The sequence below is a fragment of the Saccopteryx bilineata genome, chromosome 1 (genome assembly GCF_036850765.1).
Source record: "Saccopteryx bilineata isolate mSacBil1 chromosome 1, mSacBil1_pri_phased_curated, whole genome shotgun sequence".
NCBI lineage: Eukaryota > Metazoa > Chordata > Mammalia > Chiroptera > Emballonuridae > Saccopteryx > Saccopteryx bilineata.
Window position 1 is genome coordinate 125,884,168 of NC_089490.1, and position 21,967 is coordinate 125,906,134.

At 43.9% G+C, this 21,967-nt stretch overlaps 1 pseudogene; it reads left to right on the forward strand.

Annotated features, from left to right (window-relative positions):
- The first annotated feature begins 12,596 nt into the window (after window positions 1-12,596).
- Window positions 12,597-13,099, forward strand: LOC136320083 (large ribosomal subunit protein uL23 pseudogene; annotated as a pseudogene).
- The last annotated feature ends 8,868 nt before the right edge of the window (window positions 13,100-21,967 follow it).

Sequence of the window (21,967 nt, forward strand, 5' to 3'; positions counted from 1 at the left end):
AACAATGGCCCTTCCCAAGCAGAATGGTAATCTGCAATTTCACAGAACACATATGCCTGGCGCTGCCCAGCCCCCAATGCAAACTATTTATATAAGCAAGCAAACATAAAAATCATATTTTTACAAATTTATTTGACCAACAGATAACATCCAGGACTGTGAATGCAAAGAGTATAATACAGACAAGGTTTTGCTTTCAATTAAAGCTTAACTTCCCTTGTTGCTGTTTTCATTTTAATTTAGTCAGCACCCTATTGTCTTAATTCCTTCTTTCCTTTAACTTCCTCCAATAAATTATCTTCTGTCTCTCCTCGTTGTCTTCAACCCACTTTCTTATGAAACCTATCTGTCTCTAGATATTGCCCCAAATTAACCTAAATCTGATTCTTTTGTGTGTGTGTGTGACAGAGACAGAGAGAGAGACAGATAGGGACTAAGAGACAGGAAGGGAGAGAGATGAGAAGCATCAATTCTTTGTTGCGGCACCTTAGTTGTTCATTGATTATTTCTCATATGTGCCTTGATGGGGGCGGGGGGCGGGACTACAGCAGAGCGAGTGACCCCTTGCTCAAACCAGCAACCTTGAGCTCAAGCCAGTGACCTTTGGGCTGAAGCTAGAAACCATGGGGTTGTGTCTTGCTCAAGCCAAGGACTCCCGGGTTCAAGCTGGTGAGCCCGAGCTCAAGCTGGTGACTCAAGGTTTTGAACCTGGGTCTTCTATGTCCCAGTCCGATGCTCTATCCACTGCGCCACCGCCTGGTCAAGCCTAAATCTGGTTCTTAAAGTGCATGGTGCCAGCACCAGCAGCATCAGCAGCTCTGAGAATTTGTTGGAAATGGAAACTCTCAGTAACCCCACCTGTTGGGCAGATAAAATGTATTATGCTCACTTTGTTAAAGATTACACTGCCCATGAGGAGGCCATCGCCCAGGTGATATTAATGTGTGTTGGGGTGGGCTAAAGGCAGGCAGAATCCTTGTAGCCTGGGGCTTGGTTTTGGGATTAAGCCTTTCCTACCCTTTTTTGATGTGGGGCGGTACAATCCGATCATGCCTCAGAGAAGTGACTTTGTATTAGAGACTTACCTATTTTGTATATTGGATTAAGAGTTTGGATTTCTACACTATAAAATGGGGATGGAGCGGGAGCTTGCGTTCTTGGTTCCTGAGGTTAGCATGAGAGAGCAGAGAGAGTAGAGCCAGCAGCGGAAGGAGGCCACGTGGAGGAGGCCAGGAAAAGCAGCCAGGATGGCGGAGTGCTGAGTGAGATGCCAGTTTGTACAGAGTTTGTATCTGGGATAAGGAAGGAGATGGGGAACTGAGGAGAATAAGGCTGGTGAGCTAGAAACCTTTGATTCTAGGAAACTCGGATAAGTCAGTGGCTTTGTGAGCACTGAATGTGATTGGGTTTTGGAGCCCAGTGTGTATTTTTACTTGCCCGCTGGGTGCAAGCTAGGATTAAAGACTATGGCCCACCAGTTTGTGGCTCCGTTGTTTCTTTACCGACTGTTCGAATCCAATGCGAACCTGCATGGGCCGGGCGGCTGCTCTGATGGTGGCCCTGGCCTTGGCTTCTGGCTTTACACCCACGCCTACTGAATCAGAAACTGGGGGTGGAATCCAGCAAGTGGTGTTTTGACAAGATATCAAGGTGATTCTGGGGGCATATTCAAGTTTAAGAACCAGAAGTCAAATCATTTTGTTTCAGTTCAATTCTATGGTTTGTCTGCCCAGGTACTTCTCTGATTGTGTTTTGGGCAGATAAAATGTATTATGCTCACTTTGTTAAAGAGGCCGTTGCCCAGGTGATATTAATGTGTGTTGAGAATCCTTGTAGCCTGGGGCTTGGTTTTGGGATTAAGCCTTTCCCACCCATTTTGATGTGGGGTGGTACAATCCAATCATGCCTCAGAGAAGTGACTGTATTAGAGACTTTCCTATTTTGTATATTGGATTAAGGGTTTGGATTTCTACACTATAAAATAGGGATGGAGCGGGACCTTGCGCTCTTGGTTCCTGGGATGATTAGAGGAGAGAGTAGAGCCAGCAGCGGAAGGAGGCCACGTAGAGGAGGCCAGGAAAAGCAGCCAAGATGGCGGAGTGCTGAGTGAGATGCCAGTTTGTACAGAGTTTGTATCTGGGATAAGGAAGGAGATGGGGAACTGAGGAGAATAAGGCTGGTGAGCTAGAAACCTTTGATTCTAGGAAACTCGGATAAGTCAGTGGCTTTGTGAGCACTGAATGTGATTGGGTTTTGGAGCCCAGTGTGTATTTTTACTTGCCCGCCGGGTGCAAGCTAGGATTAAAGAAAATGGCCTATCAGTTTTTGGCTCCATTGTTTCTTTACCGACTGTCCGAATCCAATGCGAACCTGCAGTGGCCGGGCTGCTGTGATGGTGGCCCTGGCCTTGGCTTCTGGCTTTACATTGTGCTTTAGACTCTTTTGTGATTACCAGTCACTTCTTTTCATATTATTATCAATTGTTTCATACCTGAGAGTCTCAATCTCCATCCAAAAGGGAAACCCTTAAATTATTTAAAATTAGGATCTACAAGTCTCTTTCATACATTTCATCTATATGAAAAAATTATTTTGTCCACTACTAATTATTATTATCTGATTTATTGAAAATTCAGGCAACTCAGTTTAATTTAATTTACCAAGGGGTTTATTTTCCCAGTCATTATGTAACAAACACACTCAGAAATCTGCAAGACTTGGCTTCGTGTTTTGCTTTTAATGAGTAAACAGAAACTTTCCTATCCCAGGAAACTACAGGTAGGACTGAAAAAAAAAATGGCTTTCACAGCACTGGTTTCTCAACTATTTGAAAAGTATCAAGCAATTCAATTATCCTAAAATTGTCATCCAATCTGTTTCTCTGTGGGAGCACTAGTATTTTTATGTCATGGAGACCAGGAAATTATCTGCTTTCCGGTATATGTGAATCTTTTCCTTCCTCTTTTTTGCTGAATCTCCAAAGGAATATTCAGGAGCAGCAGGAATGGGGGAGGGGTTTGGCCAGAGGCAAAGGGAGAAGAAATAAAATGGGAGCTGAAAAAAAAGATCTTTGGCCCTGGCTGGTTGGCTCAGCAGTAGAGCATTGGCCTGGTGTATAGAAGTCCAGGGTTCAATTCCTGGTCAGGCACACAGGAGAAGTGCCCATCTGCTTCTCCACCCCTCCCCCATACTTTCTCTCTATCTCTCTCTTCCCCTCCCACAGCCAAGGCTCCATTGGAGCAAAGATGGCCCAGGCACTGAGGATGGCTCTGTGGCCTCCATTTGAGGCACTAGAATGGCTCTGGTTACAGTGGAGCAATGCCCCAGATGGGCAGAGCATCACCCACTGGTGGGTATGCTGGGTGGATCCTGGTCTGGCATATGTGGGGGTCTGTCTGACGGCATCCCCACTTCTAACTTTGGAAAAATACCAAATATATATATATATATATATATATATATATATACACACACATACACACACATATATATATACACATATATATTATTTCAAATGACCCCAAAATATCACTATGTAATTTGTTAAATATGCCTTAAAATTATCCTTTAGTAAATGTTACCTAATGCCTAGGAACTTCAAATAATTGAATGGTTCAGATATCTATTTATTTCCCTTCCACCATTTTTCAAATGTTTATGTAAATTAATTTTTAATCAACAAAACTGGTAGACATTTATGATTTTACAACAAATTAGTATCAGTGTGTAACATTTTGGAAAAATGTCATTCTTGTGCTCTTCATTATGAGGTATTTTGGGGGGGGCAGTAAAAGCAAGTCATTCACTTAAATTATAATGAAAGCATTTAGTATTTATTAGTGTACAGGAGTCTTGTTCTCAAGGGAGGTATTTCACAGCTTTTGTTCATTCAGTCTGTTTCCCTGGAAGAAAAGGAAAGGGAGCCCAGTGAGCCAAAGTCAATGGGTTAAGTCATTGTTCTGAGAGGGGAGAAAGCAGAAGACTGCAGGAGAAGAGGCCTGCAGGAATGACTGACTCAGCCAGTTAAAGATTATCCACATCCTATAGTTCTCTAACTGATCTCCTGGAGACTCTTACAATACTCACAAGAAAAACAGGATTTGTAAATAGACAGGACCAGAGGTCTGGAAACCCCTTCTGCCTTGCTGCACTGCTGAAACTCCCGCACCCCACCTTGAGTCATGAGGCGCATGTAGGACCTCAGACAAAGGAATCATGCACCCCTTGCATGGACTCTGTAAAGGGTATATAAGCTGTAAGAAATCTAACTTCGGGGAGTTCATGCTTTGGTGCTACTACCCACATGCTCCGCTGGCTACTAATAAATCCTCCTTCCTCTGTTAAGTTGTATGGGTGTCTATCATTCTTGTTTGGTTGTCGTTTCCTGCAACAGATTTCTGGTGTGTTGGCTGGGAAACGAGGAGGAATGATGTCCACAATTGGCGGACTTCAGCCACCTCATTGGGGGGCTCCCGAGCCACCCTGTAGATGTGCCTGCTGAGTGAATTTCCCCATGTGGAAGCCTCTGTAGGACAGAAGGAGGGGGTTCCCTATGCTGGTCTCAGCAAGGATCAGACAACAGCGGAATGGGACAATGGGGGCAAGCCAGAATCACAGTAGGGCATACCGGGCACAGGATAGCTAGCTGAGGCAGAAGGGAAGCCTGATCACACTGCACAGCCTGATCACCCTCCACAGTTTAGGAATGGTGACTGATCACTGTATGCAGGACAAGTTAGGATTGGTGATTCATCATCCTCCATGAGTTGTGGGAGGTTGTGTGAAAGTCTGAGTAGAGTGAATGAGATGGCAACAGGAGAGGGTTCCAACTCTCTCCCCCAGGGCCAAAGCAAGTGGCGTCCCCTCCAAGTTTCCCTTCCCCTTACCCAATTCCTTCTCGTGGTGTGACTGGTGCTTGTCATGGGAGGTATGGGGGGTTCGCAAGGAAAACCCACTCCGTTGACCAGGATGATCAAGAACTTTAATTTTAAGAAAGGGGTCTCATGCCACATGGGGCACAGTCCCAGGACTCGGGTGAGAAGTGGAACAGAGAATAGTGAGACCTCGGAGCTGGAACAGGCAGCATGCAGAGCCTCAGGTTTAGAGGCCAAGGAGAACGAGGTCCAGGCTTTAGGGGCAGGGTTTCAACCGGTGATTGGCATGCCTACAGTTCAGGAAAGGAGTCTAGGGGCATCCACAGGGGGGTGGTCTTCATGGTGGTGGGGCCTGGGAGCATGGTAGGCAGAGAACTCCTCCTGGAGAGGTGGTGTGGGTAGACTGGGCTCAGTGCCCACCAGATGCAGGGCCAGTCTGGGTGCCCTGCAGACCCCCGAAAGCTTAGAGTTGGGGTAGCACCCCGGGTGGAAGCACAGAGCCAGCTTGTGGGGATATCCCCAGAGGACTGGGGCTCTCTGGAGCCACCCAGTGTTGATGTGTGGGTGCCTTGGGGCTGGCCTCCTACAGGGGCGGCAGCTGTGTGGGTTGCTGGGTGGGGGAGGCAACTGGGTGTGGCTGAGTGGTGTTGCCCAGTCCGGGCAACTGCTGTGCAGCCAGATAGGGTCTGGACTTTGTGTAAAGGGTTCTCGGGGGATTACAGAGTCACCATGTCCCTAGGGAGATTGAGAACCTTGTATGAACTGGAATGGCCCATGTTTGGGGTTGGGTAGCCAGCAGAAGGGAGCTTAGATAGGTCCATTGTGCAGAAAGTATGGCAGGTAGTCACTGGAGATCCAGGCCACCCCGACCAGTTTCCCTACAGAGTCACTTGGCTCATGCTAGTTTTGCACCCTCCCCCTTGGCTCAGGGCTCAGGCATCCCCTGTACTTGTAGTAAAGGCAGGGAAACATTCCACACGACCCGAGAAACGATCGTCACTGCCGGGACCAGAATCAAAAGGAAGCTCCAGAAATTAAAAGGATTCACAGGGATGAACTTTTCTCAACTCCTGGAAGTAGCCAACAAGGTCTAAGTCAACAGAGAGGTTGCAAGCAGGCAGGAGGATGAGCACTGAATGAAGAAGAAGGCTGAGCTCATAGCTGCTGCCCTTCAGCACAAGGGCAAAGGAAAGCCTCCTCTGTTTGGAAATAGTAAGAAGACAGGCAGGGAAAGAAAGGACAGTCAGGCAGGACCCCCTTGTGGTGTGATCAGTGTGCCATCTTCCGGGGAATTGGTCATTGGAAAAATGAATGTCCCAGTCGGGAGAAGGGGGAGGCAGGTTTGCTGGCTGCATCCAAAGGGGAAGACACACTGTTCAATGTTGTAGCTGGCGAATAGCTCTTGGACTGATGGCAACTGAACTAAGGGGTTCCTGATGAGTCTATGGTCCACATGGTGATAAGGGGCCAGCAGATGGATTTCCTGATTAATACAAGGGCTGAACACTCAGTAGTGACTTGGCCAGTAACACCACTCTCCACCTGTAGGGTGGATATTGTAGGAGCCACAGGCAGACAGGAAGAACAGGCATTCTGCCTGCCCTGTAAATGTCCTATAGGAGGTCATGAGGTTATGCATCAGTTTTTTACATGCCTGACTGTCCAGTGCCCCTGCTGGGGCACAATCTGCTAAGTAAACTAAGGGCCACTATATCTTTTGCTGACAATGGCTGGCTAGAGTTGCAGGTACAAAAGCCAAGGCTTGTTCTAACTCTAATCAACCCCAGAGAGGAAGAGTGGAGGATTTTTGCTACCCAGCCTGAGAAGCCACCCAGTCAGAGGCTAACCCAGAAATGGCCTGGAGCAGTGATTTCCAACCTTTTTTGAGCTGCGGCACATTTTTTACATTTACAAAATCCTGGGGCACACCACCTACCAAAATGACACTCTAACATAGTACATATTATACATATAGTTAATAATATAGTTTCTAAATGTATTTATACTCACTTAGTGTGAAACCTGGGCCTGTTTCGATGAACACAAAAGGGATATCCTGGCAGGAATGGTAGAAAGACACACACGAAGCTCTTCCTCAACAGTTCTCAGTCTCTCTCTGTTTTTAGTTTTTATCGAAGTCAAGCTTGAGAAGCTCAGCTCACATAGATATGTGGTTGAAAACAGGAGCAATGTCAAAATAGCTTTGTTGGCCAGAATGGGGGACTCCTTGGCAACAGATAACCAAAAATTGTCCAAAGGAAGATCAGCAAACTTTAGCTTTAAAGTTAGATAACATTGTGATGCATTGTGATGCATTGTATATCACCCTCTGCAGGGGCTTCTTTTAAAAAGAAAAAGGTTAAATATCTATATACACCATCAGGATAGACATAACCAGCTGAGGCTGAGGCTTCATCTAGTGGTGGCAACATTTACCTCCAGTCCTGACCATGGGGAGGAGTAGCAGCTTCAACTACTCACTGCGGCCACATAATGACAAGTGTGCAGCAGCCCGATCAGGGACCTTCCTGGGTGTGGATGAGAGGCGGCCTACTATTGGTTCATCGCTAGTGGTCAGGATGAATCCTAGAAGGTGATTGGTCAGTGAGCATTCCCTATGCCTCCACTCTTCCTGTCGCTGATAGCTGGAGGGATTGTGAGGGGAATGTTTATGTTCAGATGGAGGCGGCTGGCCGGATAAATAGCCTCCGCAGGCTGTATCTGGCATGCGGGCCGTAGTTTGGGGACCCATGTTTAATTTCCCCACGGCACACCTGACCATGTCTCACGGCACACTGGTTGAAAAACACTGGCCTGGAGTATGGGCTGAGGACAATCCTCCCAGGCTGGCAATAAATCAGGTGCCAGTGCAGATAGAGTTAAAGCATGGAACACTGCATGTCAGCCAAAGAAAATACCAAATTCCTAGAGAAGCCTTGGAAGGAATCCAGGTGCATTTACAGAGGCTTAAGGAACATGGCATTATTATCCTGTGCCAGTTACCCTGGAATACTCCTTTGCTCCCCATCAGAAAATCAGGAACCAATGATTATCAGCCAGTACAGGACTTCAGAGTAGTAAATGAGGCAGCAGTGACTCTGCACCCGACAGTACCAAACCTCTACACTCTCTTAAGCCTCCTCCCTGCCCAAGTCTCCCGGTTTACTTGCTTAGACTTGAAAGATGCCTTCTTTAGTATAAGAGGCTCCTGAAAGTCATGAGCTGTTTGCCTTCCAGTGGGAGGACCCGGTTACAAGGACAAAGATGCAGTACACATGGACTGGGCTCCCACAGGGTTCAAGAACTTCCCTATCATCTTTGGGGAGGCCCTTACTTGTGATCTCCAGTGGTTTTCTGCACAGGACATTAAATGTGTCCTCCTCCAATACATGGATGACCTGTTGCTAGATCATGAGACTCTCCAAGGATATGCTCAAGGAACAGACGAACTTCTACATCATCTAGCAAAGAATAGATACAAGGTCTCAAAGAAGAAGGCCCAGATCTGCTAAACACAAGTAAAATACTTGGGATTCATTCTCCAGCAAAAGAAGAGGAGGCTAGGATTGGAATGGAAACAGGTTATTCAGATATACTGGTCCCCACCATGGGGACACATGTTAGAGAGTTCCTTGGGTACAGTAGGATTCTGTCATTTGTGGTTCCCCAATTTGGTAGTGCTGGCCAAACCCTTCTATGAAGTCACAAAGGGAGGAAAAATAAGTCCATAGAGTGGGGGTTGGAATAGGACTGTGCTTTTCAGACTCTTAAAAAGGAATTACAAGTTGCCCCAGTGGTGGGTCTTCCTAACCTAGCAAAACCTTTTGTGCTGTACGTCTCAGAGAGGAGCAAGACAGCAGTGGGTGTTTTAACCCAGGACCTGGGGTCATGGCCTAGACCAGTAGCTTACCTCTCCAAACAATTGGACGGAGTCGCTGAGGTCTGGTCACTGTGCCTGAGAGCCTTAGCAGCCACAGAAATGTTGGTATAAGAGGCGGGCAGATTGATTTTGGGACAAAACTTGAAGGTGCGGGTACCTCATGCAGTAGTAACTCTGATGAATGCAAAAGGGCATCATTGGCTCACAAATGCCCATCTTACCAAATACCAGAGTTTACTCTGTGAAAACCCAAGGCTGGCAATAGAGGTGTGTACCACTTTAAACCCAGCAACACTGCTCCCAGTGAAGGAGGGAAAACAGCAGCACACCTGCTTAGAAGTGCTTGACTCCATGTACTCCAGCCAGCCAGACCTGTTAGACCAGCCCACAAGAGACCCAGATTGGGAGCTGTCTGTAGATGGAAGCAGCTCTGTGAACTCATGAGGGGAAAGGCAAGCAGGGTATGCAGTAGTGACTCTAACAGAGACTGTGGAGGCGTGGCCTCTGCTCTAAGGCACTTCTGCTCTAAGGCACTTCTGCTCAGCGGGCAGAAAGAACTGATTGCTCTGTCTCAGGCCCTAGAGCTCAGTGAAGGAAAGAGGGCTCCTGACAGCCAGGGGCAAGGACCTCAAATTCTGAAAACAGTCTGGAAGCCAAAACAAATAGCAGTAATCCACTGCCGAGGACACCAGAAGAGAGGAACAGTAGAAGCCCAGGGAAATGCCAGAGCAGATGCAGAGGCAAAGAGGGCTTCTACCCTGCCCTACCACAAGGCTACTATAACCCCTCTGATCCCATGGGCCCCAGATCTTGCACCCAAATATTCTGAGGGAGAGAAAAGGTGGATGGAAAAACAAGGGGTAAAAGAATTAAAGGGTGGCTGGATGCAACTGCGAGACGGTAGAGTTGTCCTCCCCCACCTGTTGGGACTGGTGGTAGTCCAGGCTTTACATATTGCCACTCATCTGGGGCAAGAAAAAACAGAACAACTTCTAGGAAGGTATTTTTACATTCTTCTCCTAGCAATTTTAGCTGAAGCAGTCAGCCTGTGCTGCCCAATGTGCCACCAGAACAATGCCAAACTAGGACTCTCGATGCCACCAGGTGTCCTATACTATGGGAAGCCCCCTTTGAGGATATACAAGTAGACTTCACCAAAATGCCCCAAAGCCAAGGCTGCCAGTACTTGTTAGTGTTAGTGTGCACCTACTCAGGATGGGTAGAAGCCTATCTCACCCAAACTTAAAAGGCCAGAGAAGTGACAAAGGCACTGCTCAGAGAAGTCACTCCAAGGTTTGGACTGCCACGTTGGATAGGCTCCGATAACGGCCCTGCTTTTGTAGCTAAGGTGGTACAAGAAACAGCACAAGCCTTAGGCATCACCTGGGAATGTCATGCGGCATACAGACCACAGAGTTTGGGAAGGTGGGACACATGAATAGGACTCTAAAGTTAGGGCTTAGCAAGTTAGGTCAGGAGACCAATTTTAAATGGGTGCAAGATTCACTGTTCAAAATTTGGTGTACCCCATCCAAGAACATTGTGCACTCACCTTACAAGATATTATACAACAGGTATAAAAAAATATTACATAGTTTTCCAGGGACACCATGAGAACTAGGAGAAACAGAACTACACAGACAACTAGAGGCTTTAAGTGGGTGTTGGATAGGACTCCGATTAGTCTGCTTGCTCCTATTAATTCTTTTCCCCCAGGTAACCAGGTGTGGATCAAAGAGTGGAATCCAGCACCCCTCCCTTCCAAGTGAAGAGGACCCTATACTGTGATCCTGACCACTCCAATGGCTGCCAATAGAGACAATACCTGCCTGCATTCACCACAGTTGCCTGAAGCTAGTGGCTCCTGCAGAGATCCCTTCATGGATGGTGCAAACGGATCCCACCAACCCTTTTCAGTTGTCCCCGAGAAAGATAATGTGCCCTGCTCCAGCCACAAACTGGAAGCTGGCTGGTCCACGTATTACTGAAGCCTAAGGAACCTCGCCATGGGGCTCCTCATAATTTGACTCTGGGAAGGGAGGTGAACTAGGGCGGAGGACTGTGAACTATGTATCCAATCACCAAGGAAGGTCAAACAGTCTCTACCACCTTGCTTTTCTGTAGCTTCTATGAATGCCAGGGAACTCAGAAAGGGACCTGTACTTATAAAGAGACTCAGATGAGAAATGCCATCTACCAAAACAGGTTGGTGCTAGACTATCTGTTAGCAGCAGAAGGAGAGTATGTGGGAAATTCAATCTCACCAGTTGTTGCCTGCAGATAGATGACAAGGGCCAGGCAATTGAGGACATTGTCAAAAAGATGACAAGACTGATACATGTACCCATGCAAGTTTGGCACAGATGGAACCCCAATAGCCTTTTGGGGGGATGGTTCTCCACCCTTGGTGGGTTTAAACTTTAATAGGAGTAGTTTTACTACTCCTAGGAATCTGCCTGTTTGGTCCCTGTTTGTTGCCATTGTTCATAAACAGTGTAAAGAGCATAACAGAAGCCACAGCACAGCAACAAACTACGGCCCATATATACCTTACCCACACTATCAGGAAATCCCATTAGAGTTAGATGAAGAATGTGAGACTCCAGCATAAAAAAAAGGAATTTCTAGAGTCTCAAAGGGGTGGGGGATGAGAGGGAAGAAACCATAAGAATGCAGGACAAGAGACCTGCAGAAATGATTGGCTCAGCCAGTTAATGATTATCTATATCCTATAGATCTCTAAATGATCTCCTGGAGACTCTTACAATACTCATGAGAAAAACAAGATTTGTAAATCAATAGGACCAGGGGTCTGGAAACCCCACTCCCTTTGCTGCCCCACTGAAACTCCTCCACCCCACATTGAGTCATGAGGCGCATGTAGGACCTCAGACACAGGAATCACACACCCCTTGCATGGACACTGTAAAAGGTATATAAGCTGTAAGAAATCTAACTTCGGGGAGTTCATGCTTTGGTGCTACTAGTCTCATGTGCACCGCTGGCTACTAATAAATTCTTCTTCCTCTATTATGTTGTCTGAGTGTCCTATCCTCCATCGGCTGTCATTTCCTGCACAGTTCAACCCCATTCCAAAGGACTACTCAGTTTCAACCATAGGCTGAAGTTAATATTCACTGGCTAAGGATATTCTTTGTGATCTAGTCCCACTAGCAACAGCTCAGACATCACTTGTCTGCTTTCTGATAGCCTTCACCTACAGGATCCTGGGAGGCATCCATGGAACAGAAAACCTTCCTGAGAAATGAAGGCCTTCCAGGGTACAGCATATATTCCTAAAGTTTCATTTTCAGATTTCTTGTGAGATCCCATAGTACCTACAATGGCCAGGCACTGTACCTCATTTTCAATACTTTAAGATCTTAAATTTGGTGGTGATGATAGGGGTCCTTTCTTTCAATCTTATCTTCATTGGGTTCTAATTTTTGTACTCCCTTCATCTTATGGAAATGGCCTTTGGTCTCTTTCGCATCAAGCTTTTTTTAATCCTAGCTGATCAAGTTTCTTCTAGTGTCTCTTCCTCTACTGAGCCCCTTAACTTTACTTGAGTCTTCCACAGTAATCTCAGTCCCTGATCATCTCCACTTTCTTTCCCGCACCTCAGGTAACAAAACTTTTAAGAAAGATTACAAAACCATATCAAATACTTTTTTTCCACTTCCACATTCAACTTAAGTCATTTCTTCAACCTCTATTCCTTTCCCTGGCATCTGCTCAGCCCCGTCTCTATCTCCTCACCTTCTCATCTCCTATACTTTCATTAGGACTACAAGCACTCCCAGAACTCGCCTAAAAAAATAACAAACACTTTTTTCACAAAGATGGTGCCAAAAGCAAAGAAGGAAGCCCATGCCCCTTCCAAAGCCAAAGCCAAAGCCAAGGCTTTGAAAGAAAAGAAAGAAGTGCTGAAAGGCATCCACAGCCACACACACACACACACACACACACACACACACACACACACACAAAAGATCTGTAGGTCTCCTACTTTCTGATGGCCAAAGACACAGCAACTCCGAAGGCAACTTAAGTGTCCTCAGAAGAGCGCCCTGAGGAGAAACAAGCTTGACTACTATGCCACCATCAAATTCCCCCTGACTACCAAATCAGCCATGAAGAAGTAGAAGACAACAATACATTTGTGTTCATTGTGGATGTCAAGGCCAACAAGCACCAAGTTAAACAGGCTGTGAGGAAGCTCTATGACATTGATGTGGCCAAGGTCAACACCCTGATCAGGCTTAATGGAGAGAAGAAGGCTTATGTTCAACTGTTTCCTGACTAGGATGCTTTGGATATTGCCAACAAAATTGGGGTCATGTAAATTGAGTCTAGCTGGTTAATTCTAAATATAAAAATTTTACACTAAACAAACAAACAAAAATAAGTGACAACAAACAAGCAAGCAAGCAAAAACTAAGTTCCCTGGGTTTTGCAATCTCTTCAGATTATTATCTTCTTAGTTTCCTTCCCAGGGTAAATCTGTCTGCTGCTGGACCTCTTGAAAACTAACACCACACTGTTTCATAGAACTAGTTTTCTCAGAGGCCATCAATAACCTCTAGTAACCAAATCCAATGCCCTGTCTTATTATTCATATTCAGTTAACCTGGTTTCTGATATGTCTGCTCTTACCAACTCATCTTGAACTGACTCCTCCTTTCGCTTTTGGGAAACATACCATGCTCTCATGGTGCCCTCTTCACTTCCTTCAGGGAGTCTTCCTCCCCCTATTGTCAAAAGTGATCTTCCACCAGATGCTTTCTCCAGACCTCTTTGCTCTAATCTTTTTCTTTCTTGACTTCATCAACTTACACTTTCCAACTATTGCTCCTTGTGAATCCTTCCAAAATCTAAATTCTAACTGCCCTTGAACATTTCTACCTTGGATAATCCAGAGAAAATGTGGTAAAACTATTTCTATAAAGAACAGATAGTCAATATTTTAGGCTTTACAGGCCATATGGTCTCTGTTAGGACTCCTAAACTCAGCTGTTGCAGTGGGAAAGCAGCTACAATGAATAAATAAATGAGAATGGCTGTGTTTCAATAAAACTTTTTATGGATGGGCACTGATATTTGAATTTTATGTACTTTTCATGTATTGAAAAATATTATTCTTCTTTGAACTAAAAAAACCCTAAAAATTAAAAAGTCATTTTTAGCTCATAAGACAAAAACAAAACAAAGCAAATAAACAAAGCAGGCAGCAGGCTGGGTCTGGCCCTCTGGGTACAGTTTGCTGACCCCTGTTTCAGAGTTACAGGATTCTCAGCCCTTACTCCTCCCTCCCCATTGTGATGATTTCCTCTTTAAGACTGTCTTTATTTTTCTTTTCAAGTAGAGTTGTGTGCCCTGTCGTTTCCAGAAGGGACAGACTTCCTTTAGAGTGGGCTGGGGGGAAACGTTATCAATACAGTATTCCCATTTTTAGATGAGGAAGTTGAGGCCCAGCTGGATTTGTCAGAGTTAAGTACCACCAAAGCCAGCATTAGACCTGGATTTTTTGTTCTCTGGATTTTTTGGAACAAGACTCCAGATGAATTGTCATACAGCAGTTAATTGCCAATAATATGTGGTTCATATCTTTTGAGACAGAAACCTTATCAAGGTTCTTTTTAAATCTATCATCCATATGACACTGCACACCCCTCGTCTGGTTATAATGCTTCTGCTTAGCTTATTCGGGTCACCAGAATAGTGGGAGAGGGGAAACAAGGCTTACTAAGGCGAAGTTTCACAGATGTCATTTCAAGATTGAAACAGAAATCTTTATGTGCATAATGAAGATCTAGATAACAAGTAGATAGATCATCATTTTGGTACTGACAAAGAGAATTAAGGCCCCATATTGCTTTTTTTGTAAGGTGAGCTGCACTTGCTATTAACTCAGATATGTCCATAGAGAATGGATTCTTTCCCTGTAGCTAATGCCTATTTTATCCTCTTGTATTTTCTCAGAACTCAAAGAGTTCTAAGAATACTGTAATATTCGCTTAGCTTTTATGAGGTTCTGAAGCTCATCGATTCTTTTCTCATTCTTTTTCCTACCTCTTCAGTTTTAGAATTTGTGAGAAATGAATTCATCTTTATTGGTTCTGAGCCTACATGTTTGTTTAGCCATAAGCTAATCTGGCACTATTTATTTTAACATCTATTCTGATGAAAAACTACAAAAGAAGAAAACTTAATTATGTGTTCTTTTGCTCTGTGAGGAAAACAAAGCAAACCAATAAAACAAAATATTCAGCAAAGAGGTATCATTAGGTATGATACCAATTGTAGGTATAAAAACAAACAAACCTTGAACAGGTATGTGTGTGATTCTACCCTCAATTCAAATTATGCTTTTTTTAAAAAAAAATTCAGTGATGTTAACTTTGCTTTATGCTTCTTTAATTACTGTATTATAATAAGAGTGAGCCCTGAAGAGTCTTGTTTCTTGAAAGTACATTTGATCGTAAGCAGAATTTGTCCCTAATTAAAATGGGATTATCACAGGGTACTATATCAAAGAAATGTGCTTCTGAGGTGGGTATTCTTTGACTTATTTTTCTTTAATATATATAATGAAGGCCAAAACACACTACCCCTTTCAACTACCAACTCTTTGGTAAACAGATTTTCATGTTTGAATGGAAGATTAAATTAGCTTTATCAATTTCTTAATGTATAGGGAATTCACTTCCAGAGTTGAAGGAAAAACAGTTGAAGAACCTAGTTTTCTGATTATTTTGCTTAGATAGCTTGATTATTTAGTATATTGAGATAAAACACTTCACAACAGGAAACCATGTAAAATAATTTTTGTAGCAGTGTTATTGAACAGGCTAAGCTGCGGTAAGAAAAAAAGCCCCGCAATTCAGCGGCTCAAATAACAATGAGTTTATTTGTCTCCTAGGTAACAGTTCACGATAAGCGTTCCAGCTTGGTGGGCACTCTGCTCAGTCATTGGAGACCCAGGCTGGCGGCGGCTCTGCCACTGACAGTTGGCTTGCAGGGTTGCCCTGATCATCACCATTCTAGCTGGCTAAACAGGGGAAAGAGAGGGAGCCTCAGGCCAGGGGTAAGCAGATAAAAAAGTTCCTCAAACCACGTGACTTTATATTCCACTGGCAAGTATCCAGTCACACAGCCACACCTAACTACAAGGGAGGCTGGAAACTGCAGTCTCTCCCTGTGCCCAGGGAGGGGAAAGACAGAAACAGTGGACAACTATAGTCTCCATATACTCTCTGATTGTGGAAAATTATACATGACCAAAAATATGCATTGTGAGGTCTTCAGAATGTTATGCAAACATCATAAAATATAAGAGAAAAAAAAACAGGTTATTTTTTTCTATTATAAAAATATTCAACAAGGTAAAAACCAAAGCAGATCTCTGATTTTATGTCACCACATCAAAAAGATTTTTGTTACCAAACACACAAAGAAAATACCCAACTTAAAATAAATCATGTTCTAAACACTGGAATTCACTTTCTCATAGAAACAATGTTCTAAAAATGGCCAGGTTCCAAAATTATTTCAAAAGGGCTCATTTACCTCCTGTGGTCCATCTGCGATGAAGAATCATGGAAGACAATACTGTACTGTAGTGCTCAAAATGGAACTGTTGGCTAGAAATAACTTTTAAAAATATTTTAAATAAGGAAATTAAGTTTAATAAAAAAAAACATGGTGAGGAGTAGCAAATGAATACTTTAAAGTCAAAGACAACTTTCAAAAGTATTCTGGCAGTGGTCTTTACTTTGAACACACATCAAATGTGTGGACTTTTTCCTCCTTCACAAGCAAAATTAAAATGCCTACCAGCCATGAATTACTTGTAGATTCTTTGGAACAAAATGGGAAGGAGAAAATAATGAATAAGTGTAAAGCCAGTAGCCACAGCCACCATCACAGCCGCCTGGCCCATGCAGGTTCACATTTGATTTGGACAGACGGTAATGAAACAATGGAGCCGAGAACTGGTGGGCCATCATCTTTATCCTAGCTTGCACCTGGCAGGCAAGTTAAAACACACTGGGTTCCAAAACCCACTCATTCAGTGCTCACAAAGCTACTGACTTATCTGAGTTTCCTAGAATCAAAGTTTCTAGCTCACCAGCCTCATTCTCCTTTGTTCCCATCTCCTTCTCTCTGCACAAACTCTGCACTAACTGGCTTCTCTCTCAGCACTCCACCATCTTGGCTGCTTCTCCTCTCCTCCACCTGGCCTTTCTCTGCTCTCCTTTCTCTGCTTTCTCCTCTAATGCTAATCTCAGGAACCAAGTAAGAGCAAGCTCCTTGTCTGCCCCATTTTATAGTGTAGAAATCAAAACCTTTAATCCAATATACAAACAAGGAAGTCTCTGAAACAAAGCCACTTATCTGAGGCATAAATGGGATTCCTCATAAGGGTGGGAAAAGTTTAGTCTTAAGACTAAGCCTTAGGCTATAATGACCCAGCCTACTTATAGCCTGTCCCCACACTCAATGCAAACTATAAGCGAGCAAACCTATATATCATATTTACAAATTTATTTGACCAACAATAAGCAAGAGGAGTGGTGTAAGGCCAGGAGCCGCCATCGTGGCCATTCACATGCAGGTTCGCATTGGATTCGGACAGTCGGTAAAGAAACAGCGGAGCCAAAAACTGATGGGCCATAGTCTTTAATTCTAGCTTGCACCCGGCGGGCAAGTAAAAACATACACTGGGCTCCAAAACCCAGTCACATTCAGTGCTCACAAAGCTACTGACTTATCCGAGTTTCCTAGAATCAAAGGTTTCTAGCTCACCAGCCTTATTCACCTCTGTTCCCCATCTCCTTCCTTATCCCAGATACAAACTCTACACAAACTGGCATCTCACTCAGCACTCCACCATCTTGGCTGCTTCTCCTGGCCTCCTCCACATGGCCCTTCTCTGCTCTCCTCTAATGATAATCTCAGGAACCAAGAGCGCCCAAGCTCCTATTATGCCCCTATTTTATAGTGTAGCTTCACAACCTTTAATCCAATATAAAAAATAGGGAAGTCTCTAATACAAAGTCACTTCTCTGAGGCATGATTGGATTGTACCACCCACATCAAAAAGGGTAGGAAAGGCTTAATCCCAAAACCAAGCCTCAGGTTACAAGGATTCTCAACTCACGTTAATATCACCTGGGTGACGGCCTCCTCGTGGGCAGCGTAATCTTTAACAAAGTGAGCATAATACATTTTATCTGCCCAACAAGTGGATTCTACAAAGTAACCAGAAAAGAGTTAGGAGTGTCCACAGAAGAACATCCAAACAAGAAAGAATTTTTATATAAATTTACTTGAGCCAAACAAAGGATATACCTGAAAGCAAGATCTCAACAAACTGAGATAAATGCTTTTTAGAATAACTTTGCACACATGATACATTGTAGAATTGTGCACCTGAAACCTGTATAATTTTATTAACCATTGTCACCCAATAAATTCAATAAAAGTTTTAAAAGAGAGACAATAACAGTTTGTAGTTTCTTTTACGCATTTGAGATTAAGGAGGGAATGTAAACAAATCCATAAAGGTGGGAGAAGACAAGACGCAATCGGACCATTAAGATTATGTGCTCTCTTGCACACTTTAGAAGCAGGGGTCTGAGAGGGTGGTCAGGTATCATGGGCAGGGGTCCGAAAGGGCACATTTCAAAAGTGAATTATCCTAGATGCATAGAAACAATGAACAAGGCTTGCTTAAGGCCAAAGCAATCCTTTCTGTAAAGAAGTTGTATGCCTGGGGTATGACTACTCACCACAATCTGCTCAGTTAGGAATCTATGATCAGATTGCTCTGTGAGGTTACTCTCCATAGAACCCCTTTTTTTCATCCACAGGAGACAGAAATAAAAGGGAGTAAAAATCTCATGTGATCAACTCTACTAGTATATGTAAAGAAGAGATAAGCAGGGGGAAGCCAGACTGACATATGCATGATATCTTAATGGGAAAAAAAATGAGAACAGATTGGGATTGGGTTTACCCTGGTCTGACCTCCAGGAACTTGATTACTGCCTGCAATGAGAATCTTAGATTAGGAGAGGCAGCACGTGACCAGGTGCAGAGAAAGAATGTTCACTAGCTGAGAGGAATTTAGGGAGTGAGTGACTAATATATTTATTTTTATATTCTTGAATTGGCATAAGAGAAGTTCACGGTTGAAAATTAAGAAAATAGAAACGTACCAAAATGCAAATTAGAAGAATCTCCATGGCAGAAAAGACACATCGGAACAGGGCCCCCTTGCATCTTTCAAGTGCATATTTGTTTTCTTCTTTTTGGCTGTTCTATTTCAGTACAACTTAATAGTTCCCCTACTGCTTACAACATGACTTCTGAACACGCCTGATCTTGAGTAAAAAAGCAATTTTGAGCAGCTTGATTTGGGGGTGAGTCCTGTGTCTTAAATACAGTGGAGGGCTGTTCTCTGTGAGGCCGACTGACTGCACACAGCCCATTGCTTGTGGAAGTCACCAAGGAATACTGGCTGCTCTCACTTGACAACTGCACGTACTATAATCACCGAGATATGACATTGAGCTCCTCTAAAATTGCCTCGAGTTGCTTTCGAAACAGTACTTGGTCGAATGGTGGCATCGGCAACAATGAGCCATCGCCATGGGTTTCAAGAGCCCAGCCTCTAAAGCCTGGATCACGGAACAAAGATTGCTTTAAGTCTGAAAATGAAAGCACCCTTTGAAATTAAACATACATTCTCAAATTGGCCGCAAACTATTTAATAAATGCTGTCTGTGGTTTCAGAGAATATTAATACAACCCCAGACGTGTCAGTACAATTTTGCTCTCAAATTTCTCTCATTCCAGCTAATTGCTGTGTTAACTATTTTGCAGAGAGATCAAAGTTGATAAGACAAGGGATAAAAATGATGTAAAGTTGAAACATAATTTTTTTTTTTTTTTGGTATTCTGTCTTGAATCTTAACTTTGAGCCTAATTAGTTGCATTATCTTGAGCAGGTCCCTCGACATCTCCAGATCTGATTCCCCAACTGGAAACTGAAAGGATTGAAGGAGATGACCTCCCCCAGCTTGATAGGCTGTAATTCAGATTTTTTCAGCTTCACTGTACTGTGACATGAAACTTCTTTGGTCTTGTATTACTTGAAGGTGGAGCGTACTGCTTCAGACCTCTGTAACACTGCTCCTCCAGCTGCTCTGGCTCCGTCTGACAGGAGCCATTTGGGTGGTGGTGGGGGGGGGTGAGGCCAGTGAAATTCTGTGTTCAGCTCTAAAGAGTTTTTGAAACTACCATGTGACTTTTAAAAAGGTTTTTCTATACAACCTGACTACAGCAAGCCACCTTTACAAAGTGACAACCAGGCAAAGTCAACACCAATAAACCCTTCAGTATCATTCTCCTGCCCAGGCCCTGCCCTGCCACACGGAATTCTCACTCAGAACAGTAAGGCCAAGCCTGGGGGCAGATTTTCAATAACACTGCTTTTTTTATAACTGACATTTCAGAGGCCTTGTTTCCAGAGTTTTCACTTGCAGTATTAACCTCTGAGTTAGGATATTTATTAGCAGAATGGACCAAAACCAAAACAACTGCCCATAGAGAAACTAATATTCACCCACCTAGGAGCTAAGAGCCGCAGCTGGTGCTGGTTCTCACTTCTGACCCATCCCGAGGGCACCCAGTGCCCTCTCTCCCCTGCTAACTGGGGGTGGGGTGGGGGTTCTGGTCTCACTCCCCGCCCCTTTTCCCACCATACGACACCATATAAGGGAAAATATCTTACTAAAAAATCAGGCCTCCAACCTGAAACTTCCCATTTCAGTAGTAAGACTGAGGTAATAGCTAATTTGAACTGAGGCCTACTCTAGGTCAGACACAGTTAATTTTCAACCACTGTATATTGGTACCTTGAGATATGAGCAGACCAACATATGAATTGTTTTAAGATACGAGGTGCAACTCAGTCCATATTTTTGTTCGAGATCCGAGCAAAATTCCAAGATGAGTCATGATTCGGGAAGCTGCCGCTAGTTGGCGCATTGGCACATGGGTCCAGTATCGGAAGCACAACACCAGCATCTCATTTTTTCTCACATTGCCCGCAGAATCAAGTTGAATCTTGTGTGCTATACTCATTCTTGTATCATTTTTGCATTTTTTACTAACTTTTTTGTGCTATTATGGGGCTTAAGAAAGTGAGTGTAAAGGACAGTGGTGAGAAGAAGAGAATGATGTCGATAGAAGTAAAGCAAGAAATAATAGAAAAACATGAGCACGGTGTACAAGTGATTGTGGACTGGCAAGGCAGTATGACCACAATACATCTACAGTTTGTACCATCCTTAAACAAAAGGATGCCATCAAAAGCGCAAATCCAGTGAAAGGAACTACAGTTCCGTCCCAATTAAGGACAAATATCCATGAAGAAATGGAGAAGCTTCTGCTGGTGTGGGTGAAAGAGAAAGAGCTGGCAGGAGATACAGTGACGGAGACTGTAATATGCGAAAAGGCACATATTATTTACGGCGACTTGAAGAAGGAAGAACCATCAACCTCAAGAGGCAGCAGAAGATACATTTAAGGCAAGTCACAGCTCATTTGAAAATTTCAAGAAGAGATCTGGCATCCACTTGGTGGTGAGGCATGGTGAAGCTGCGAGTGCTGACTTTAAGGCAGCTGAGGAGTACATCACAGGTTTTGCTGTGCTTATCGCAAAGGAAGGCTACATCCCCCAGCAAGTGTTCAACTGTGACGCAACAGGATTGTTTTGGAAAAAAATGCCCTAGAGGACTTTCATCACCGCAGAGGAGAAGTAGCTGCCAGGCCATAAACCCATGAAGGACCGTCTGACCCTTGCATTTTGTGCAAATGCTAGCGGTGACTGTAAAGTAAAGCCAGTGCTAGTGTATCATTCTGAAAATCCTCGAGCCTTTAAGACTCACAAGATTGTTAAAGAAAAACTGCAGGTTATGTGGTGTGCCAATGCTAGGGCATGGGTTACGTGGCAGTTTTTTATTGAATGGGTAAATCTCATATTTGATCTTGCAGTGAAGAAATATCTTCAAGAAAACAAACTCCTGATGAAAGCATTACTAATCCTTGAAAATGCTCCTGCCCACCCACCTGGTCTTGAAGATGACATTCTCAATGAGTTCAAATTCATGAAAGTCCTCTACCTCCCACCCAACACGACTTC